The sequence below is a fragment of the Sminthopsis crassicaudata genome, chromosome 2 (assembly GCF_048593235.1).
Source record: "Sminthopsis crassicaudata isolate SCR6 chromosome 2, ASM4859323v1, whole genome shotgun sequence".
Classification (NCBI taxonomy): Eukaryota; Metazoa; Chordata; class Mammalia; order Dasyuromorphia; family Dasyuridae; genus Sminthopsis; species Sminthopsis crassicaudata.
Genome location: NC_133618.1, coordinates 78938276 through 78950606, shown reverse-complemented (window position 1 = coordinate 78950606; position 12331 = coordinate 78938276). Strand labels below are relative to the sequence as shown.

The 12331-nt window shown below is 34.9% G+C and overlaps 1 long non-coding RNA gene across 1 annotated transcript in view; it reads left to right on the top strand.

The window, feature by feature from the left end:
- The window catches only part of LOC141553224 (uncharacterized), a 41690-nt gene extending 30145 nt beyond the window's left edge, over positions 1–11545 (top strand). Inside the window, exons 3-4 of the long non-coding RNA XR_012485327.1 lie at positions 10880–11007; positions 11376–11545. This is a non-coding gene — a long non-coding RNA (uncharacterized LOC141553224). The remainder of the gene's footprint in view (positions 1–10879; positions 11008–11375) is intronic.
- Positions 11546–12331: the final 786 nt, after the last annotated feature.

Below are 12331 nucleotides of genomic sequence, written 5' to 3'. Positions count from 1 at the left end.
GCTCAAACAGGGGTAATGCTCTGTTTTACATTAAAAATAATAGTTTTGTTGATTATACTTTGTTTTTACATAATCTAAATTTCCTCCTTAGCTTTTCTCCTTTCCCTCGTGCAAAACAGCCATATTATATAATAAAGAGCTTTCTTTTTGTACTAGAAAAATGAGGAAAAAAATAACAAAACTAAACGCATTGAGAGAAATCTGACAATATATACAATGTTATACACTCTGGAGACCCCATCCTTTTTAAAAATAGTATTTTTTCCCATTTATACATAAAGACAATTTTTAACATTTAAAAAAAAAATTTGAGTTACAAATTATCTCCTTTTCTTACTTCCTCCATCCCTAAAACAGTAAGCAATTTGATATAGTTTGTATATGTGGAACAATATGAAACACACTTTCATATTAGTCATGTTGTGAAAGATGAAATAAAAAAGAAACATGAAAAAAAGAAAGTGAAAATAGTATGATTCAATCTGTATTCAGACTATATCTTCTTTGTCTGAATGTGGATAGCATGTTTCATCATGTATTCTTTGAAACTGTCTTGAATCATTGTATTGTTGAGAATAGCTAAGTCATTCATAACTGATCATCACACAATATTACTGTTACTGTATACAATGTTCTCCTGGTCCTATAAGTCCAGGTTTTTCTGGATTCATCCTGTTCATTTCTTTTTCTTTATTTTTAGCTTTTTATTTTCAAATTATATGCATAGTTTTCAACATTTACCTTTACAAAGCCTTGCAATCCAAATTTTTTCTCCCTCCCTTCCCCCCACTACCTTCCTTAGATAGCAAGTAATCAAATATATGTTAAAAATGTGCTCATTCTTCTATACACATTTCCATAATCACCATGCGGCACAAAAAAAAAAAAAAATCAGATCAAAAAGGGAAAAAAATTTAGAAAGAAAACAAAAACCAAGCAAACAACAACAAAAAAAGGTGAAAATATTATGTTGTGAATCCAACTCAGTTCCCATAGTGGCTCTCTCTGTGTAGCAGATGGCTCTCTCGAACTGGCCTGAACCTAGACCTCATGAACTGTCATTATCAGACACAACAGATATTTCCTTATACCATCAATTTTCCTTAGCTTTCTTCATTCTTTCTGATTTCTTTCTATTGAGTTCAATGCTTAAGTGTATTGTTGTTGTGGTTTGGTTGGAGGGTTTTTTTGTTGTTTTTTGATTCTTCTATTCATTTCTTTCTTTCTTCCTTCCTACTTCTTCTTGACTCTCAGCTATCACTTTAGTCTTTCTTTCTTCTCCTTTCCTTTCCCTTCTTTCCTTTCTTCTTCTTCCTTCCTTCTTCTTCTTCTCTTCTTCCTTCTTCTTCCTTTCTTCCTTTCTTCCTTTCTTCCTTTCTTCTTCCTTTCTTCTTCCCTTTCTTCCTTTTCCTTTCTTCTTTCTTTCTTTCTTTCTTTGCTTCTTTCTTTCTTTCTTTCTTTCTTTTCTTTCTTCCTTTCTTTCTTTCTTTCTTTCTTCCTTTCTTCCTTTCTTCCTTCTTCCTTTCTTCCTTTCTTCCTTTCTTCCTTTCTTCCTTTCTTCCTTTCTTCCTTTCTTCCTTTCTTCTTTCTCTTTCTTTCTTTCTTTCTTCTTTCTTTCTTCTTTCTTTCTTTCTTTCTTTTCTTTCTTTCTTTCTTTCTTTCTTCCTTCCTTCCTTCCTTCCTTTCCTTCCTTCCTTTCCTTCCTTCCTTTCCTTCTTCCTTCCTTCCTTCCTTCCTTCCTTTCTTCTTTCTTTCTTTCTTTCTTTCTTTCTTTCTTTCTTTCTTTCTTTCTTTCTTTCTGTCTTTCTTTCTTCTTTCTTTCTTTCTTTCTTTCTTTCTTTCTTTCTTTCTTTCTTTCTTTCTTTCTTTCTTTCTTTCTTTCTTTCTCTCCTTCTTTCTTTCTCTCTTTCTTTCCTTCTTCTTTCTCTTTTCTTTTCTTTCTCTCTTCTTTCTCTTTTCTTTCTCTCTTCTTTTGTTTTGTTTTGTTTTGTTTTCTTTTTTTTTTTTTCCTGAGGCAATTGAGGTTAAGTGACTTGCCCAGAGTCACACAGCTAGGAAGTGTTAATCTGAGGTCTGATTTAAACTCAGGCCCTCCTGACTAAAGGGCTGGTGCTCTATCCATTGCACCAACTAGCTGCATTTTTCTTATAGTACAGTAATATTCCATTAAATTCACACAGCACAATTTGTTTAGCTAAATCCTTGGGGTTTGCTTTTAAGATATATGAGGACCAGCCTAATGATGCATCAGTACTAGAAATGGGTTCCAGCTCTGATCTTTAAAAGCCTTGCTTTCAGGGAGGACCTTGAGAAAAAATTAATGAATTGAAAGAAGCATTTGAAGGGAGTATCCTGAAGTGTCCATGAATCAGAATATTCCAGATTTTAATTTGTTGAATTTCTGTTACTAGAAGCTCACTATATCACTTGGAACTCTTGTAAAACGTTTCCCCCAAAATATGATGGGAGCTAACAGTTCCAGTATAATATGTAGAGGTGTGGTGAGCCCATTTTAGGTATGTGCAATGGAGAGGCCCTTCCCCCCAACTTGAGATCATATGCAGCAATCCTCTGATGGTTTCTTCTGGCCTGATATTTGATGATAGTTTTTTTAACTGATTGATACGCTTGAATTGAATTTGTATACAAAAGGTTTAAGGGGAATGATCTCTATCTGAAGGCATTTGAGTGCAAAGTTCTGTTGAGAGTGGCTGAGAAGGGAAAGACCACTTCTAGCTTCTGACTCTATGGTCTTTGATGTTATATAGGCCTCAATTACAGTCCCATCTGAATGCCTGGGGCTTCCTTACATCTGTCCCTGTAGCTTTCTGACATGGGAATAACCTTTTATATTATTATCCCCCTTTTCCCATTGGTAAGTTTCTCCTTATTCCTCCATTTTGGGGAAGAACCCTGGTTGGCTAATCTTCATTAGCCTCCAGCTGTGCTTTTAACCTTTTGGACTTGAACACACAGATAACCATTCATCTTTTTCTTAATTTTCAGCTCTCTATTCATAGGTTGTCTTCCTTCATTAAAGTAAAAGCTCTTTGAGAAACATTTGTTACCTGCCATTTACCTGCTTGTATGCTCTATCTTCCCCTCTCCCCCACCAATTGCCAGGTGGCCAGGGACACATGGAGTCTCTATTCCTGTAGTGTTTCTTCTTTTGGAATCTTTGATTAATTTGTGACTTTTTTTTTTTTTTCCCTGAGGCTGGGGTTAAATGACTTCCCCAGGGTCACACATCTAGGAAGTGTTAAGTGTCTGAGATAAAATTTGAACTCAGGTCCTCCTGACTTCAGGGCTGGTGCTCTTTCTACTGTGCCTGTCCCCTAATTAGTGAGGTAATTAGTAATTTTGAGAGGAAGCAAAAGCTATTAAAAGTCCTCTCAGCAAATGGAACTGGTAGCAGAGACTACAATGCAGAAGTTGACTGGCTGCTTTGTGGAGCACAGGCAAGTACTAACCTGTTAGCCTTATTGAGCAAGACAGTGACTTGCATATCACCAATACCTTGTTCTTTTGGAAACTTGGAGACTCTGGGAAGGGAGAAAAGATTTCTCAGGACCAGGGGTCACTCAGCCTCATGTGTCTATTAAATGTGTGTTTGCAATTTGAGTCCCTTCTCCCAGGGACCTTATATATATTCAAGGAGAGAATACTTCCCCACTTTGGGGGATGTTTTTGTAATTTCTGTTCTTCATAGACCTACTCTTCTAAAAGCTAACTGATATCAACTGACTGATCAGTATTAAGAGGGATCATACCAGATACCAATATGGTGGTATTAGATGTCACAACTTTTCAAGATTATTTCTAGAACTCTGAGGACAGGAATAGTCAGCTCCTCTCTGGGTAGCCAGCAGGCCAATGTGACTTGGGACTGGGAGAATTAGTCCAGAGAGGGTGCTACATTTCAAATTGGATAGACTTTACCTTTGGATTAAGAACAGGGAAGATTGTGTGTTTCCTCGGAGAAATCAGAAGAAACTACCTCAATACTTAAAATTGATTCCACTCTATGTATTTGAACCCATTTGCAGTAAGCTCTATTTTCTACTTATTGAGAGGATGCCAGTTAATATAGGCGCTTAATTATGTTCGCTTCTATGACTTTCTAACACTTATGTAGGTTTTAAATCTTCTCTTTCCAACCATATAGGATATGAATTCATTATATATTTCTTAGAGATTCTTTACAGCTCCGAGCATATTGTTTTATTAAGTACTTAATAAACTATATAACTACATTTCAATATTCCAATAGATCTATGCTTTTGTTCCAGTGGAGGTTGCCTCTAATAATATATAACCCATTCATATATGCCCATCTTGTGAAATTCTTTGTTCATGTCCTCCCATAAAAATCACCATAAGAAATCTATCCAACATGTTTGGGGCCTTTCCCATCTTTTCTGTTTACCACACGGAGATTAGTGAAGCATATGGACTCCCAACTGGTTATCTCTCACTTTAACCACATCATCAACCCATTTTTGCTTTTTCAGTTATATAGCTCTTTAAGACAACAATAGAAACACCACATAAATATGCCATGATTATTATTGGCCTAGGCTCATAATAAATATTGGGTAAATTAAATGATGGAAGAAAGCCACTTGTGGATTGTTTGTAGTGATAATTTTCCCTTCCATGCATAGGTAGAGCAACACAGCACAACACAACACACATACACACACATATACATATACACATCTAGATCTCACAGCCAAAAAACCTTGTTTGGGGCTAGACCCAAGGTATCAAAAGGACCTGAAAGAATGATATTAATAACAGGCTGCCCAACTTTTTGTGCTTCTGTATATGCTTGAGGTCAGGTTTGGCTCTGCTGTTAACAATGGTTCAGGTGATTTCCCTGAGGAAGGTACCTTAGAAAATCTGCAAATGGGGCAGGAGAATAGTTTTCTCTCCCACTGTAAGCAGCATTGTTTGTGTCCTTCCATGCTTGAAGGAAAGAATTGGGCTCAATATGCCTGATCTTATTACATTAGTTTGATTTCATCACTGCTCACATCCAGCTTGGGAGAAGCAAACTCTCCCACATACCTTTTCTAATCTAGAGGACCCTCAGCACTAGTGTGTGTGTGTGTGTGTGTGTGTGTGTGTGTGTGTGTGTGTGTGTAAGATTCTCACTACTCCAGGCAATTGTCAGTGTTGTAAAATTACCCATGCATATATCTGGTAAATAAAAATTATTAAAAAAAAAAAGAGAGAGAGAGAGAGAGAGTCTCACTCCTTCAAAAAAATCCATCTTTTTAATGCTTCACCAGATCATGGTGCATGAATGTAGTAGAATATCATTACATTATAAAAAATGATAATTGTGAAGAATTAAGAGAAATATGCATGTGTGTGATGACACTATTCTGTACTATTCCTAATGTAGAAAAACATTTTTTGTCATATCTTTTATCTAAAGAATCTGGGCCTATTTTTATGGTTCAATATTCAGTTTTGCATTACTTTAGAAGTCACAACTTCTCAGGAGTTATTTCTAAAACTCTGAGGGAAGGAATAGTCAGCTCCTCCTTGGATAGCCAGAGGGCCAGGGTGACTTGGGGCTGGGAAAATTAGTCCAGAGAGGGTGCTACATTTCAAACCCAACAGACAATCTAGCTGGATACCTTAGGAGTGACAGCCAACAGTGAAAAGTTAGGACAATATAATGGCCCTCATTAGTTGTGGAATTAAATACTCCCTGAAGTCAACTGGTTTTGTCTGCCAGCTGTCAGCAGAGTATAGAGTCCACTTGGGAAGTCTCTGTACAGACTCTGAGGGTGGGCTGGAGGGAATAGAGTCATCATTGAAAACAATATTGTGGTTAGATTTGGAAAGTATATTAGGCAGTAATTTTATAGCCACTTATAACAACAGTGGTTGCTCTGCAAGCTGAAATAATGATCATCTGGTAATCAGATCCTGTGCTCTGGGGCCTGCAGCTATAAAATGATTGTTGTAGACTAGCTCTAGACATCTATCATAAATAGCCATTTTCCACAGGGCCTGGGAAGCATATGCTTCTGTCCTCGGGCTCCACATCATGACTTCTGCCTAGGCTATGAGGTGTTAGAAAAGCATTCAGGTACAATGTTATTCTTGAGGGTTCACTTCTAATCCTAAACTTTCTCTGCCATCTTACAGCAGCCTTTTTACCCTGGAAGGTCAGTCTGCCCTGCTCTTTTTACCCTGAGAGTGACCTCTACTGCTACAACCCTTTCCTCTGACAGATAGATTCTTCCCAGACCCTCCATTTTAAGAGGATGCCCAGGGTAACCATGTTTTCATTGTTTTCCAAACTATTCTTGATTCTTTGGATTTTTCCCTAGCATGACCACACATCTTCAATCTCTTCTGCTCCTATTGCTCCCCTACTATTTAATGTGTTTTCTTACACCATTAGAATGTAACTCTTTGGGGCAGCTAGTTGGTGTAGTGGATAGAGCACTAGCCCTAAAGTCAGTAGGATCTGAGTTCAAATTTGGTCTCACTTAACATATCCTGGCTGTGTGACCCTGGGCAAGTCACTTACCCCAATTGCTTTGGTGGGAGGGAGAAGAGAATGTAACTTTTTTTTTTTATTAAAGCTTTTTATTTTCAAAACATATGCATAGATAATTTTTCAACATTGACCCTTTCAAAAACTTATGTTCTAAATTTTCCCCTCCTTTCTCCAACCCCCTCTCCTAGATGGCAGGCAATCTAATATATGTTAAACATGTTAAAATATATATTAAATCCAATATATGTATACATATTTATACAACGATCTTACGCATAAGAAAAATAAGATCAAAAAGGAAAAAAAAAAAGAAAGAAAACAAAATGCAAACAAACCACAACAAAAAGTGTGAAAATGCTATGTTGAGATCCACACTCTGTTCCCACGGTCTTCTCTCTGGGTGTAGATGCCTCTCTTCATCACAAGATCATTGGAACTGGCCTCAATCATCTTATTGTTGGAAAGAGTCATGTCCATCAGAATTGGTCATCATATAATTTTGTTGTTGCCATGTATAATGATCTCCTGGTTCTGCTCATTTCACTTAGCATCAGTTCATGTAAGTCTCTCCAGACTTCTCTAAAATCATCCTGCTGGTCATTTTTTTTTTAATTATAGCTTTTTATTTACCAGATATATGCATGGGTAATTTTATAACATTGACAATTACCAAACCTTTTGTTCTAATTTTTCCCCTCCTTCCCCCCATCCCTTCCCCCAGATGGCAGGTTGACCAATACATGTTGAATATGTTAAAGAATAAATTAAATACAATATATGTATACATGTGCAAACAGTAATTTTGCTGAACAAAAAGAATCAGACTTGAAATAGTGTACAATTAGCCTGTGAAGGAAATAAAAAATGCAGGCGGACAAAAATAGAGGGATTGGGAATTCTATGTAGTGGTTCATAGTCAACTTCCAGAGTTCTTTTGCTGGGTGTATCTGGTTCAGTTCATTACTGCTCTATTGGAACTGATTTGGTTCATCTCATTGTTGGAGAGGGCCACGTCCATCAGAATTGATATAATATTGTTGTTGAAGTATATAATGATCTCCTGATCCTGCTCATTTCACTCCTGCTGGTCATTTTTTATAGAACAATAATATTCCGTAACATTCATATGTCATAACTTATAAAATGTAACTCTTTAAAGGCATTTTTTCTTTCTGTCTTTATTTGTATTTCCAGTATTTAGTACTAAGTGCCTGTTACTTTTTAAGTATAATAAATGCTTTTTGACTTGTTGACTTGACTTGAGCTCTAGGACTTTGAGTCAAAAGATTTGAATGATCTTCTAAATCTTGTTTCTGCTATTTACTGACTAGACAGGATGACTAAGTCTCATTTGGCAAATCTACAAAATTATGATCCATAATTCTTAAGTTCTAGATACCACAAATAATCTAAGTTGTGAAGTTAAGTTTAATATACATAAAGTGCTATGTGAACATATGATATTATTTAGTACAGCATGATGGCATCCCTTTTTTTTTTAAAGTCATTATGAATCTGACATGTATTTTACCTTTCTTCTTGCTTGTAAGGCATCATTAGCATTAATATGTTATAGTCTCCTTGCACCTGCCATGCATCCTTCCATTGGCCTTTGGGTCACTGGCAGTTACAATTCTCCTAAGATTAGTGTTTCAAGAACTGAAGTTGCATAACATCACTTGGGGACACCTTTGATTGGAATTTTAAAAAGTTATTTATACTCTTGTTTTAAAAAACAACAACAACGTTGCTATCATTTCCCAATGGCTTTTCTTCTCTTGTCAAGGAAAAAGAAAAAGATAGAGCCATCTTTTGTTACAAAGAAATACAATTTAGCAAAATAAATCAGCACATTTATCATGTTTGACAATACTTCAGTTTACCTCCATACTCTACAGCCTCCCTGATGACAACCACTTTATGTGTGTCATGATTGGTGATTTTATTGATCAAACTTCTGACGTTTTTCTACATTGTATTATTTTTACATTTGGGTCTCCACTTGTTATTCAAAGGCTTGACCTCACTGATGATCTTCCACTGATCTTGCCAGAAATCTTGTCCTGCTCATTTTCCAGTCTGGGATGGTTTGTCCCTGGTAGGCAGACTAGTGACAATCCCCCCTTACCTTCTAGGGGATTTCTTCATTATGGAAGACTTAGTGGAGATGCCTAGCAGACTTTAACTCCACTATAGCCCAGAACTTCTGAATTCAAGTGATTCACTGGTCTCAACCTCCCCTGTTAGTAGGGATTACAGGCATGTGGACCATATCCTGTGCTCTTATTTTACTTTGGTCTGTTCATATAAGTCTTCCCAAGTTTTCCTGAATTCATTATTTTGATCACTCTTAGTTATAAAAATATTAAGCTAATTAATATATAAAGATTTAGAAAAATCTGATTTTTAAAAGGTCTCTTTTTTTTTTAATAGTAGGAAGTTCATTATAATCACTAATCTAAATTATTAGTGCCTTCCTTTCAAACTGCATTTATTTTTATGTATATAACATTTAAGTATATGTATAGAGCATGTTTCATATGTGATCTATATATGACATATATTCACAAATATTCCCCTTTCTCCCTATTAGAATGTAAGATCCTTGAGAGTAGAGATTGCTTCGTTTATTGTATTTGTATTTCTAATGTCTGATTGATTGAACTGTCAAATGTCCTAAATGCAGTTCTGATTATTCTCTTTTTAATTCAATTCTGGGTCTAACTCGTTGTCTACTTGCTATATAAGTCCAATTACTGTATAATGAGAGACTAACTCAATGATATATTCATTTAACTGCATTTAATAAATTGAGAAATGGGGCTTATCCAATTGTTTTTTCCTGTGTGGATTGTTAGGCTGACCATTTTTTGAATGGTTGGAGATTTTGTTGACTTCAAAGTTGTGTATGATGAGAAAAGAAGGTGAACTAATTATGTAATATGAATGAAGAATAAGAAATAGCTCTTTTGCTTCACTAATTATGTAATATGAATGAAGAGTAAGAAATAGCTCTTTTGCTTCACTAATATTCTTAAATACAAAAAAATACAAAAAAGAATAAGAAAAAGTGTTACATCTGTTGAAATAAATAATACATTTCTTTTGTATTAATAAGTAATTGTTAATATCGTGGAGAGTCAGGATTTTTTTCCTTCCTATTTCTTTACTAGATCAAATCAACCTTTGAAGACTAGGGCTGATAATGAAATTGTTTTTTTTTAGCATTCTTCTCAATCTTCTTTAGACCCCATCCAATTGTGAAAATTTAGATCTGATCAAAAAGTAAAGAGATTTTAGTGCAGATGAAATCTAGCCAATTGGGTTCTTGTCAAGACAGATCTGAGTAGAGATAGAACCCTTTGGTCTTGATTTGTCCTAGTTGGGAGTGGTCTGAGAGGTCAGAATCATGTCCCTTAGCACCTCATTAGAACAGGTCCACCTCTCATAAAATTTATTGATTCTTTTCATTAATTGTTAACCAATTAATGTTTGTAAGAAACACCCAGTCTTCCAAGGACATATAAGTATCAATAAAAACATTGTCAGTTTTTGATTCATGAGATGGCCAAATGATCAATACTTTTATTAATTGTTTACAAACATAATTAATAAAATGATTAAATATCCTAAATAATGATCATTAATTAGACTTCCAAGGTTCCTTCTACTTATAAATTTATAAATCTGTGATTCAATGAACTAACTTATTCTGTCTCTATGTATGAACTTAAGAAAGAAGAATGTTACAGAGAGGTGTGATGAGATGGTTAAGTTGAAGAAAGAGAACGATTTTCTTGGACATAGAGATTGGATAGAAATGTAGTTTGTTGTATCACTCTGATATTCTGAACATGTCTCCAATAAAGCTGATGGTGCTCATATCAGGATATGGGCACAATCAGATTCAGGCTTATCCTGAAAGAGTCAAAGAAGAGCTGATATTTAATTGTATATGACCTTTCCACACCATTAAGAGAAAGCTTGTCCTTTGGCTTTTTGCTTGCCCTAATGACTAATGACATTATGGGGTGATATCTTGATTTATGCGTGAGTTGAATTTAATTGTGGCAGAGTTGCACAAAGTTGTTACCCTCACTCTCTCTTCCAGAGTCATTGAAGTTCAATGGTAAGACAAAAGTCAAGATGGCTAGTGATGACCCAGGATGCAGTAGATGTAGAAGAACTACTTACTGCTAATTAAATCTTTATCTCCTAGCCTTAACTTAAAGCTTTTATTTAAAATGAATCAATCTATTTTTTCTCTTAAATAACCCCTTTTTAACATAAGTATTGACATCTTTTTTTTTTAATATCACCATAGTTTCTCTCAGTATTCATTTCTTCTCTTCCTAGAAAGCCATCCCATGCAACAAATGGCATTTTAAAGATTAGATTTAACAAAGATTTAAAAAAGAAGATGAAGAGAAGAAAAATCAGTATAGTTGATCAACATGGCCAAAATGTCTGAAAAACTGTACAAGGTATAATACTTGTAGACCCCTATACCTGCAAAGGGGTGGAGTGGGAAAGAAGAAAATCAGTATTTATTAAGCACCTCCTGTATACTAGGCACTGTGCTAATCATATTACAATTATTCCCTCTTTTGATCTTCTTAACAATTCAGAGGTAGGTACTATTATTATCCCCATTTTACTGTGTTAAAATTTTTTTCAGCTACAAATTTTCCATATTAGCTATATTGGGGGGAGGAAAGAAAAATAAATTTAAAAAACATTCTTTACTATGCACTGAGTTTATGAGTTCTTTTCTATTTTACTGTTACTGGTGGAAGTAAACACAGACAATGTATTTCATATCTATCTTTCTGTTTTCTTTTCTCCTAAACAGAAGTTCCCCATTTGTATTGTGCTCTATGAGGAATATCTTGGGTTAAGTCACACAAGTATCATCCTGATCATCATTATTTTACTGATGAAGAAATTTAACTGATTTCATCAAGACCACCTAGCAACTAAGAATGATAAAACAATGTATCAGTGTCCCAGTTTTCCCACATCCCCTCCAACATTCATCATTATTTGTTCCTGTCATCTTAGCCAATATGACAGGTATATAGTGATATCTCAGAGTTGTCTTAATTTGCATTTCTCTGATCAGTAGTGATTTGGAACACTCTTTCATATGAGTGGATATAGTTTCAATTTCATTATATGAGAATTGTCTGTTCATATCCTTTGACACTTTCTGATTCTTAATTCCGATGTGTGATATATATCTATAAAGTTTTTTTTTAGAAGATCAAATTATACTTCTGATAGTCATATGTGAAATCTCCAGATTTATCTAGTTAAGTTTTATAAATTCCAAAGAGTCATAGTCAATTCAGTCTGAGATATTTTTTGGTAAGAAAGAATAAATAACTACATGAATGAAGATTTCTTAAACACAGAGTCCATGACCTTGCCTTATCCTTCATATTTTAATATTCCTATGAACTGAAATCTAAAAGTGCCATTTTCCCAAATGTACATGATAATTTTCTGTTCTGAAAATTTAAACTAAAGGAAAAAACACTGATTTCCTGATGAGAGGCAGCTTGGTGTAGTGGAAAGAGATCTGGGCTTTGAATCAGAGAACCTGCATTTTGTCTCTTGTTTACTGATTATGTGACCTTGGATAAATCAAATAACATGTCTGAGACTCAGTTTCCTAATCTATAAAATGGAGTTAGACTAGATGATCACTAAGATTTTTACAAATTTAAATTTTTTTTGAAAAAATATGTTTTTATGGAAATATTTTGTTTTTTCACATTGTCATAGTTTCCCAATAACCCTTTTCCT